This window comes from Bufo bufo, chromosome 4 (assembly GCF_905171765.1).
Source record: "Bufo bufo chromosome 4, aBufBuf1.1, whole genome shotgun sequence".
Classification (NCBI taxonomy): Eukaryota; Metazoa; Chordata; class Amphibia; order Anura; family Bufonidae; genus Bufo; species Bufo bufo.
Window position 1 is genome coordinate 588,478,061 of NC_053392.1, and position 12,679 is coordinate 588,490,739.

The window sequence follows — 12,679 nt, forward strand, 5'->3', positions numbered from 1 at the left end:
TTTAGGATAAGTTGTCCAGAAAAAAAGAAAAAAAATCTGCATCATTTTACTCAGCATGAGTGAATGGGGCTGAGCTGCAATACCAAGCACAGCCACTATCCAACTGATGGAGCTTTAAGAAGGCCACGGCGCTCCAACTGCGGCCTCCTCAGACAGCTGACCAGTGGGGGTGCCAGGTGTCAGACCCTCGCCAATCTGATAATGATGACCTATCCTGAGAATAAGTCAATTTTACACATTCAGAAATCCAAAAAGTATATTGCATGGCTAAGAGGAGTCATAAAATGTGCCACATTTAGAAAAAAACATAGAATGTGTCGGCAGATAAGACCCATTTGGCCCATCTAGTCTGCCCAATAGCCATGCACCAGGCAATGACAAAGACAAGAGAAAAGTAGACATCTGTAAAAAAAAAAGTCTGACCTGACGGCACCACAGTTATCATTTGGAGCGCCCCAGTTTGATGGTTTTGCTCCATTTTTGCTGCCTAATAAAATGATTTAATTTACAGTTTTATATTAATATTTCTCCCCCCCCCCCCCCCCCCCCGTGTGTATGCTCCACAGTAAGAGTGAAAAAACCATAAAGTATAAATGAAAAGGAGATACAGATTAAATGGATGAAAATGAGGCGTTAATTGCACGGACCGTGGCCGTAGATCTAAACCATGAAATGTGAAGCGTGCAAAATAGGAATTCTCTCCACTGAAGGCGACTGTTCAATCAAAATGATACAAAATAACAGAAATGTAAATAAACATAAATACAAACAAACACATCAGATAAACAAAGCGATAAAAACTAAGAAGGGAAGGAAGGGCTCAGCGTTTCCCTGCGTATCTCAGCATCACGATCTGTTTACTTCCTAAAATAAAACGCCCATCAAGACGAGTCAAGGTGCTCTTGATAGCCGTGGGACACCGACAGACTAATACCAACTGCCAGCAGAAGAGCGGTCAGGTCCTGTCCTTGTAACTTCTCTGCAAATCACCCCAGCGAAGGTCTGCTTTCTCTACATAGACACCAGGAAGGCTCGGGATGATGGAAGAAATGAGGAAAATGCCTGCATCGGGTAATTAGACTACAGACATGGCTGATTATTTGTAAATGAAATAAAATTTAGGCAAAATCATTTAATAGAATGCAACTTTATAAAGCGACCGTCTAAATTCTAATACTATTTTGTGGTGACTTATTTTTTTTAATAATATCTTTAAGATGGTCAGAATTCTGATTTTACCATACACTTGATTTGGACTGAGTTGCAGTGAACTGTAATACCAGGTACAGCCACTACCAGGAATGTGGCGCCCCTCCCTACTTATCTAATATCGATGGCGTATAAGGATAGACCCCTTTATGCTGTGCTGATAGGCGCAACTTTAAAGAGGTTATGCCATGATTGATGTAAAGAATGAAAATCAAGCAAGTTCTTTCTAACACAGCTAGAATCAGCCCTGCACCTGACATGGATCCAGAGATCTCCCCATTCATTGCTCCAATTGTTCTGCTAGATTTATTTTAGGCTGGAAGCTCAGGGGCGTGTCCTTTCTGCTGAAACTCTTTCCCAAACAGAGCTCAGGGGTGTGTCATTTCTGCTGCAGCTCTCTCCCTGTAACTGCCACAGCTTCTAACAAAACATATGGCTGGTGGCAGTTGAAGATTTAAACTGAGCACGTGTGCGACCCCAGATCAGTGAGATGGAAAAAAATAATTAAAATAGCAAACAGCAGGTGGCGCTATACAGATACATTTTATTGGCTTGCTCACTGGCTTTACTAAATTTTTACTGGCATTTAATTACAAAAGTATTCAGATGCAGATGCTCAATTGAAAAATGTAGAATATGTTTCCAAGCTTTTGGGTGGCAAAATCTATAACTGGGTCCCAATTATCACTATTTGCTTCCAGTGAGACAGAGGTCTTCAGGATCCAGGGCTTGTGTACGGACAGAATCGTTGCGCCTCCCTGTGGATACACCCCTGGCTTTGGCTTGCAGCCATGAGCTCCTATAATGAGTGCTATAATGGAGCTGCCTGAGAATATCCAGAGGCTGGCATTACCCAGGTGCAGTATATGGAATGCCAGTGTGTCAGTGTGCACGTGGCTGATTGCTGCAGTGTTCGGGAGCCTCACTGGGGAGCCGGTCGCTTCCCTTCCACCAGACCCGTTAATCACTGTTAGTGGGTAAAATCATCTGTAACGACTAATCCAAATAGAAGATTATATTTATTTTGGCGACAGTTGTTCTCAATTCGTTAAAATCAACAAAGCCTTTTCATTAGCCCCCCGCTGGTGTCCTTACAACAGGCACTTCGAGGGTCTCAAAGCACAGAGCAGCACATATGTAGAGTGTGATTGCTGAGGCTGGAAGATGGATGGAGGAGCACAGCCTGGCATCATATGTACACTGTGCCCAGCCATACTATTCACAGTATAGGTAAAAGGAAAAGGTATGTAGAAACATGTAGGTAGGTAGATAGATAGATGGATAGATAGATAGATAGATAGATAGATAGATATTAGATAGATAGATAGATAATAGATAGATAGATGGATAGATAGATAGATAGATAGATAGATAGATAGATAGACAGATAGATAGCTAAGAGATAGATAGATAGATAATAGATAGATAGATGGATAGATAGATAGATAGATAGATAGATAGATAGATAGATAGATAGATAATAGATAGATAGATAGATAGATAGATATGATAGATGATAGACAGATCATGATACGCCATGGACTCCTATACACCGACCCCGGGTGTGTCCCCATTTCTCAACCTCCTATTTCCCACATGCTTTGGCAATACTAATGTATAATTTTAGACTTGCCAATAAAGCTTTATTGATTGATTGATTGACAGATAGATAGATAATAGATAGATAGATAGATAGATAGATAGATAGATAGATATAGATAGATAGATAATAGATAGATAATAGATAAATAGATAGATAGATAGATAGATAGATAGATAGATAATAGATAGATAGATAGATAGATAGATAGATAGATAGATAAATAGATAGATAGATAGATAATAGATAGATAGATAGATAGATAGATAGATAGATAGATAGATAGATAGATAGATAATAGATAGATAGATAATAGATAAATAGATAGATAGATCAATAAACACCCTTTTTTTCACGGATAACTTGTGTGCTGCCATGGATTTTTCCTTCTGTATATCTAATTTGGACCAGGTCCCGTGGCCCTTTTCAAGGTATTGCACCTGCTGATATATTGTGTGCTGCTCTTCTATTTTTTTACTTTAGATAGATAGATAGATAGATAATAGATAGATAGATAGATAGATAGATGATAGATAGATAGATAGATAGATAGATAGATAGATAGATAGATAGATGTGCAGTTTTGTTTTGCTATCTATCTATTTATTATCTCCTATCTATCTATCTATCTATCTATCTATCTATCTAAAATCCACAAGAATCAGTCCTTGCCCACTGTGCCCATGATCACCAGACCAGCATCTGGAATACAATGAAAAAGGCAGTTGTACTGTGAAAATGTTACATTTTTGTATGGTGGACATGACTGCCTGAATAAACAACTTAGAGCTACAATTGAACACCAGCGATGCTGTGGTCCTTTACTTGTCTATCAAGCAAATGATGAGGCAGCACTCCAAAATGAGTGAAGGGTGTCAGACCTGTTTATTCCCCAGTCGCAACGTTTCAGCCCAGCACAATGAGGCCTTTGTCAAGCAATATGTCTATCTATCTATCTATCTATCTATCTATCTATCTATCTATCTATCTATCTATCTATCTATCTATCTCATATCTATCTATCTATCTCATATCTATCTATCTATCTATCTATCTATCTATCTCATATCTATCTATCTATCTATCTATCTATCTCATATCTATCTATCTATCTATCTATCTATCTATCTATCTATCTATCTCATATCTATCTATCTATCTATCTATCTATCTATCTATCTATCTATCTATCTATCTATCATCTATATATCTATTATCTATCTATCTATCTATCTATCTATCTATCTCATATCTATCTATCTATCTATCATCTATATATCTATTATCTATCTATCATATATCTTCTATTTATTCTTGCGTTTTGTATACAAATCATTTCAATATATTAAGTTTAGAAAAATATTAAGTACACTGTAAATACAATTAATATTGCTCCTGTCGATTAATACGGTGATACATTACACACCATTACGCCTTCCCTCTGTATACCTTCCCCCCACATTGTGTGATATTATTTATCAGTTATTATATTATATTGTGTTTATTATCTGTTTCCTATAACTGAAGCCGTGGCCTCGCCGCCCGCACTGTGCAGAGACTTCCATGGCTCCTTCTATAGAAGGTGTTGTCATATAGTTCCTACAGTCATTAATCACAGCTTGCCATTTTAAACAAGTGCCATTAACACCAGACCACATATTTTCCCTCCTTGCCCGCAAGTTATTGCCTGTTGGGTATTATATTAATTGCTAAATAATTAGAAAAAGTATGTTTGCCCTTATTACGGAGAACTCATTTAATTCTGTTCTTCCACCTGGGAGGAACAATTTCAGTTTTAATGATTCACAGATAAGGATTTAAGAAAAAAACAGATGGGGGTATCCATACAGATCAAGCTGATATGTCTAATAGGTTTCCACATCACGCTCCTGCTGCCTCTTAATGACCGGCTAAAAAATGTATCTAAGAGAACAAAAGATAATAACGGAGATCTGACACGAATGCGCCATATACCAGACCGTAAACTACAGAGACAAAGTCTGACACCCTGAGCTCATAAACAGAGGAGCAAAATATTGTCAATTCTACTTATTACTTATTATCATCTATCATTATATATCTGCTGATCTGTGTCATATATACTGACTATCTACATTACAGATGAGCGAATTTCATGTCATGAAATTCGTTCACGCTTCGTTTGGTGGTAAAAGCAGAATTGCGTTATGGATTCCATTACCACAGACCATAGCGCAATTCTATGACGGAATGCATAACGGAATGTCTTTAGAGGTATTCTGTTATTAATTTCGTCATAATAGAAGTCTATGGGCTGCAAAACAGATCCGTCCCGTTTCCGTTATGCAGGGTAGTCCTCTCCTGCATAACGGAAACGGGACGGATCCAATATGCAGCTTATAGACTTCTATTATGACGGAATGAATAACAGAATACCTCTAAAGACATTCCGTTATGCATTCCGTCATAGAATTGCGCTATGGTCCGTGGTAACATGAAATTCTCTTATCTCTAATCTACATATCTTCCATCTACCTGACTAAAATATAACTCATACATTATGTATCTATCTATCATTTATCTATCTATCTAAAAAATAAAATTCCACGGCACTTCCAAAATAAAAAAATGTGTGTTTATTCACTAGATAACGATGTTTCAGTCCTCTCAATGGGACTTTACTCAAGCATCACTGCTTGAGAAAAGTCCCATTAAGAGGACTGAAACGTCGCTATCTGGTGAATAAACACACATTTTTTATTTTGGAAGTGCCGTGGAATTTTATTTTTTATTTTTGTTGTTCGCCTTCCAAGTCGCTGGCACTCCACTGCTACCTGATCACCGCTGTGCTGCCCATCACACCTTTGATCTATCTATTTCATATCTATCTACTATTTATCTATCTAATAGCTATCTATCTATCTAATATCTATCTCAGATAGATAGATAAATAGTAGATAGATATGAAATAGATATGAGATAGATATTAGATAGATAGATAGATAGATAGATAGATACGTAGATAGATAGATAGATAAATAGTAGATAGATATGAAATAGATCTATCTATCTATCTATCTATCTATCTATCTATCTATCTATCTAATATCTATCTCATATCTATATCATATCTATCTATCATTCTATCTATCTATCTACGTATCTATCTATCTCTCTATCTCATATCTATCTATCTTATATCTATTATCTATCTATCTATCTATCTATCTATCTATCTATCTATCTATCTATTATCTATCTATCTATCTTCTACGTATCTATCTCTCTGTCTATCTATTTATCGATCAGGTTTTGCTAAATACGAACCGTGTACATATATTTTACAGGCTTTATATGGTTCTTCATTGTGATGCATCCTATAATTGATCATGTTTGGATAGAACACTATTACCCCCTTCCAACAAGAACTGGTGCCTTGTCCCTTGGTGCACCTCAGCTTTTCATTGCTGGTCATGCTAGTACCGCTATACTGTCTACTACAATTGAACCGCTATACCATATACATAAGCAGAGACTTCAATGTACCATCACACAGAGCTCCTGCGGTTACATAATGGTGGAACCAGGGTGAGATGCCGTATTGGGGCTGTGCGCGCATGCCCGTTCTCGCATCAGGCACTGTTCACACTTCCATTGGAGACTCCATCATATTTCAGATGCACTACTGCTCTTCCCAAATTAACAGGCACCATGGCAGAACCTAGCAGACCCTGTAAATCACTGGCACCCATCTGGCCGGATTGGTGTCCATATGATGGATCCTGGACTCTGGTCTGTGGCGGAACAAAGAAGCCTAAACTTGACGGAAGTGTGCACAGACAGAGCTTGTCGGTAGTGTGAACAGAGCCATAGAAACAATGCTCATCCTCTTTTTAAGTGTAGGGTCGCTGCACCAGCAAAACAGCTGCCTGCTAAAGCAGATAATAAAATCTAGCCTGCGAGGGAAATCCACGTACAAAGCTTCCCTCAAATGTCTAATCAGAGCCTGGTCTACAGGGAAAATCCAGTCACATCTGATATACATGTTATCATCTCTGCTCTCCATAATTAAAAAATATTGTTACCATGGCAATTGCTGGGGTTTCAAACACCCACAAATAAATGACACTCGGAGTATTGGTAATATCAATCTCGCCATCAAATGAAGAAGCCAAATAGTAATGCACAATGTTCACATGCTCGACGCAAGCAAATAACACCGGGTTAGGAGAATTAATTAAAAAGAATGAAAATGAAAAATTATTAAAATAATTTTTATCTGTTCCCCTGGATTAATATAAAAGTATAGGTTCAACCTTTTTTGCAGCAACCTGGATGGGGAGCGTGATGGGAGAACCAAAAGGGTAGTGATGCTGGTGGTACATACGGGCCTCATGGTGGTAATGTCCTCTTCTCTCACCCCCAGGGTGGTGCAGGAGGAGGTTGGTTATCATTCTATCCCGGGACACTCCCTGATTTTGGTCTTCTGTCTGATGGTAAATTGGGGTGCCCTGGGTGCTGCAACGTTGCGGTGCCGAAACAGGAGACCAAGAGCCAGGAAGTTTCTGGAAATCTTCCACAAGATGGAGGTGCAGTTCTTTCAACCAAATTACAGCAGGTTCTGAGGCCCCACAGAAATGCACTTTCAAATAAATAACAGTATACATCCCAATCTAGTCGAGGGATGCAATCCCTCACAAAAACATCTACAATTCCCACTACGGGGTGTAAATCCTCAAAAACAGCATTTATAGGCTATCACAGTAATATGACAGGGGGGCCGGAGACCTTTAGACCCAATCAAAGCCTGTGAAGTTCAGAAGACTAATGTGAGCGTTACCTTCACAGATTTTACATGCACCCTCTTTTTATGACTGCTCGTCCTCCTAAATGTTCTGCTTCACAATCTTTCTCTTGGATGTTTTCCTGATCATTTCTGTGAGTCTGAAAGAAAGACTGGGACTACTTCAGGACTGGAGGTGTGGATCAGACTCATGCTAAGCCCACAGGTGATGCAAGGGGAGCAGGTCACCGCTGCGGCCAGCGACTGGCCCCTTCCCCCCAACAACAGAATGTTGATTTCAGCACAGCAGGAAGAAGAAGCGTCGCCTTTGGAGTGATGGCGACAGAACCTAGCGGTGGTTACCAGGAAAGTATGATCACCAGCATGGATCAGCCACACTGGAAGGTCTGTTAACGTCTTGGATAACCCCTTTAATTCTATGTTCTGCCTGTGACTGCATCTTATCAGTACTGTAGACTCTTAGATGATGATACTCTGCAATTCGCTTGTGTAGAGCTTCAGAACAGGCCTAATTTTAATCTTTTCTCTGTGGCCCCTTCGCCCTTGATTTTAAGCATCACTGATATATACAGTAACACTTCTACAGTATCTATAAATACAATTGCATTGGGGCCTTTGCTGTTCTGCATATTTATACACAAAGATAAGGTTAAAGATCAATTTTTTTCCAGGTAAATGCCGATTGTGGTTCCTTACCTGGAGATGTGCTGGTTTCTGTCCCCAGTCTCTGCCTGGATCCTTAAAGCAGGTCAATGTGAAAGATCTCCTTACAATGCAACCGGATCAAGTAATGTGATCTGTGATCGTTCACAGGTACTTTTTTAGTGTTACCTGTGTGTTACAGGTGGAATCAGGTTATGTTGCGGCATGCGTTCTATTCTTCATGGCATTCATAGGGTTAAGATACTTCATTACCACCAGGATTCTGCCATATAGAAACATTACAGGGGTAGTCCCAGCATAACAAGTGATGGGGCCCCTCACAGATCACTGCCAATTGGGCTACATTACAGCTCCCCGTATAACTGGGCACATGTGGGAACCTACCTTTAGGGTGAAGCCACATGGTGTGGACAAGCAAAGTGGAGTAGTGTAAGGAGATCACGCCCGGCCTTTAGGCTCTCAAAAAATCACTATTGCTGAGAGAGCTCACAGCTATAGTATCTACCTTTATTTATAGCCTACAATATTACCCAATATTACCCAACATTTCATTGTATTGTACATTGTATTACATTGTATTGTACAGTAACAATAAAGGCATCTTATCTTATCTTATCTTATCTTATCTTACCCTGTCCACCTTGATCAATACGTTCAAAGAAGCAGTATCCTCCCACCCAACATTCTACGGGTCCTACAGTAGTAGCCAAATGGGAATTGAATCTATCTCCTTTCCAGTGGACATAAAAGGGGTTGTCCAAGAAGCCATGGTCCCCAGTATAATCTACTTCCAGTGACGCTGCTCCAGTCCTCCGCACCAGGTGTTGTTTACTTGGCTGCAGCAATGATGTGCCTGTTACCCTAAATCACCTCTGCAGCCAGTCACTGGCCTCTGCTTTATATGACATAAGACCATTGAGCTCTGTGATGGGCTGCATTTGTCTGGTGAATATACGGGCATGTTATCGCTAAAGCCTAGTAAACAAAGACCAATGGGAAGGGGATTAAAGGGGTATACCAGGACTTTTACATTGATTAGATAAGTCATGAATATCAGATCTGTGAGGGTCCAGGTATCCGCCATCAGCTGTTTGCTGGAGCTGTGGTACGAGTGAATGGGGCTGATCTTGTAGTACATTTCTTGGCCGCTACAAAGTGTCGAGGTGTGCTAGGTCCGGCACACTCTGTATGGAGTTGTGGGTCCTGCAAACCCATGATTGACATGGGTGCAGGAGTCAGAGCCATCTGATACTGATGATCTATTGTAAGCATAGATCATCAATATTACATTTATAGAATAACCCTTTAATCACCCTTTGCTTCTGGCACCACTGCCCTGGTTCTCCGCGCTGGGGTTACTTGGCCCATATACCCCACTTGACTGCTGCAGGAGATCACTGACCTGGGTGTCCTAATACCACTGAGACCAGTGACTGGCTGCTGTGGTGATGTTGGGTACAGAAGCACGTCATCTCTGCAGTGGCCTGACGGGGAGGACAAGAGAAGCGGTCCTGAAAGTGGAGGGGGATACATAAGCAGTTCAGATCTCAGTATAGGGAGATCAGAATGAGATCAACTGCACAGGCCCAAATGTACTCGGCGCTTGAGTGAGATTTCAAGGCCAGGCATCAGAACAGTGATGATGGCTGGTTCTGTCAATCAGTGGAGTAGAGGGATTGGCAATGGGAGGCGGAATAGGGGAAGGTGTGCTCCAAGTGGCTAGGACCACCTCTTGGTGCTCCAATCACCTCATTAGCATATAACTGAAAGGATTACTCTGCAACGGAACATTCAGTTATAGCAAGTGAGACATCATTGAACATGATCAAGTATGCCTGGTTTATTGGGGGTGATCATGGTGACAGATCCTCTTTAAGTCTTCAGGGTCATTAGATACCATTCAAGCCTCAGATGTTACATTTTAGAATTCACATTTTATTTTACACAGATCCTTCCAAAAACTATAGATTTTACCTGTAAACTATGGACAAGAGATACCAAGCCCCCTGATATTATCTGATTTTCTGAGTATTTAGGGCCAAAGACTCAACGTCACAAGTGAAAATCTCCCATTGACGGCAAAGGGGATTTATGCTGGAAGCAGACGGATTGGAATCTAAGAAGCATATAGAAAATACCTCCTAATGTGATTAATGCATCTGTTCCAGCATTTGTGTGACACAAGGGTTTTAAAGGAACTTGCTTATTTTCAGGTTATTCAACATACAAAGAACATCTGCAGAAGGTGACAGTTGTACGCAGACAATCACAGGCATATATGATATGATCCCAACCATATGATCCACCTGAGGTCAGGAGTTAAACAGGATCGGAAAGCGACAACCACAATTTAGAGGCAGAAATGAGCTCAGGGTAGTTTTCTCTTCCCTTCAACCACTTCTCTTGATAACTCCTTTAAAGTGTATTACCTAGTAGGGGGTGATAATAAGCAACAAAAAAAAAAAAAAAAAAACTCCTCCTGCATTAAAGACTATATCTAACCAGAGGCATCATGGGAATCGAATGCCCTCAGTCAGGGATAAATTATAGGTGAGGCAAAACGGTAATTGTGTAGGGGCCTCCACATCTTAGGATCCTCAAATGTTGCTTAGATAAGCGATAAGAGTTCAAGAGCCTGTTGATCCTTTGGGAATTCCATCCATGGCCCGATACGGACCACAAACCAGAAGTTCAGTAGCTAAGTGATGATGTTTATTGCCTTAGGAAGAAGGTGGTGAAGAGGGTGATGGACACCTCTTGTTCAGAAATGGTGGCCTATTTTATGCCTTGCCTATAATTACAGTACTTCTTAACGAAGTTCACCAAACCAAAGAGGAATGAGAAAGATTAGATCTCACTTACCACACAGAGGATTTTGGGGAACGGGCAAAGTGACGTACTGGAAAATCTTATGGAAGACCTCAGGAGAATGTAAATTCCAGGTAGTCAATATCTGTAAGTAGGAAACGAGAATCAGAATATTAATGAAATTGTCTCATCCTGACAATCTGTGTTCACATATCTAGTTAGGACATATGTATATCATAGCGTTAGGTCCTCCACTTGGGACCTCTCTTCTGTAAACAGCGCTTCTCATTCATGTGGCTCTGTCTCCTTCATGTACAGTATGGTATGATATGGTCAGCAATTCATTTGAATGTCTGGTATGCAATACTACATTTCACCTGCAGAGGTCACTACAAGGAAAATATATGGTGCCAGATCTTCTGGAACCTGTAGCAATCATCTGATTATGAGGGTTCATAAAGCCAGACAAAGTAAAGTAGTGAACCAGTCAATAATATTGGGTGAGGCCACTGATTTCATCTAACATATCATAAAACCTATAAAACTATTCCCATATTTGCACACAGACCTTAGAAGGGACCTGAGATTGTTCACATGATGTGTCTTATTGTTCAGTGTAGGACTGGTATGCAATAGAGGAGAGCGAATAGATTCTAAATTAATCTGAACCATCAAGAATTTCACCAAAATTCTTCTTCCAAAAGAATCAAACGTTTTTGTGATTTTCTTCAGATGAATCAAGCAAAATGATACCAGCCATGTTTCATTTAAAATTCTGTACACTAGTGAGGATGAGAATAGGGAGGATCGCATGACACCAGGAAGGGTACCGTCCAGGGGGCTTGCTCATAACGAACTGGAGTCAGCCTGACAACCCATGCCCTATCAAGGATGGAGTAGAACATGCCAACCTTGACAAATCAGGCCCCTGCATTTAGTTTGGTAGATTGAATTACTAGGCAGAAAGTTAGGTTTTATCATTAGGGACAGAATTGGGGCAGTTAGTGTACTGTGTGTCTAACAGTCAGGGTTCCTAGAGCTGTACATAACTTCAGGTATTACACTAACATAGTTTGTGAGGCTGAAAAAAAGCCCTCCGTCCATCCAGTTCGGCCTGTTATCCTGCAATCTGTGATCCAGAGGAAGGCAAAAAAAAAAAAATGGGAGGTATAAGCCAATTTTTCTTATTTTAGGGGAAAGAAATTCCTTCCCGACTCCAATCAGGCAATCAGAATAACTCTCTGGATCAACGACCCCTCTCTAGTAGCTATAGCCTGTAATATTATTAAGCTCCAGAAACACATCCAGGCCCCTCTTGAATTCCTTTATTGTACTCACCATCACCACCTCCTCAGGCAGAGAGTTCCATAGTCTCACTGCTCTTACCGTAAAGAATCCTCTTCTATGTTTGTGTACAAACCTTCTTTCCTCCAGACGCAGAGGATGTCCCCTCGTCACACTCCTGGGGATAAATAGATGATGGGAGAGATCTCTGTACTGCCCCCTGATATATTTATACATAGTAATTAGATCTCCCCTTAGTCACCTTTTTTCCAAAGTGAATAACCCTAATTTTGATAATCTTTCTGGGACCTGTAGTCCATCCATTTCAGCTA

The 12,679-nt window shown here is 40.3% G+C and overlaps 1 protein-coding gene across 1 annotated transcript in view; it reads right to left on the minus strand.

Moving 5' to 3' along the window:
• Positions 1 to 12,679, minus strand: part of ESRRG (estrogen related receptor gamma) — a 911,602-nt gene that overhangs the window by 621,077 nt on the left and 277,846 nt on the right. The window contains exon 3 of the mRNA XM_040430440.1: positions 11,118 to 11,208. The gene's annotated coding sequence lies outside the window, so the exon portion shown is untranslated. The remainder of the gene's footprint in view (positions 1 to 11,117; positions 11,209 to 12,679) is intronic.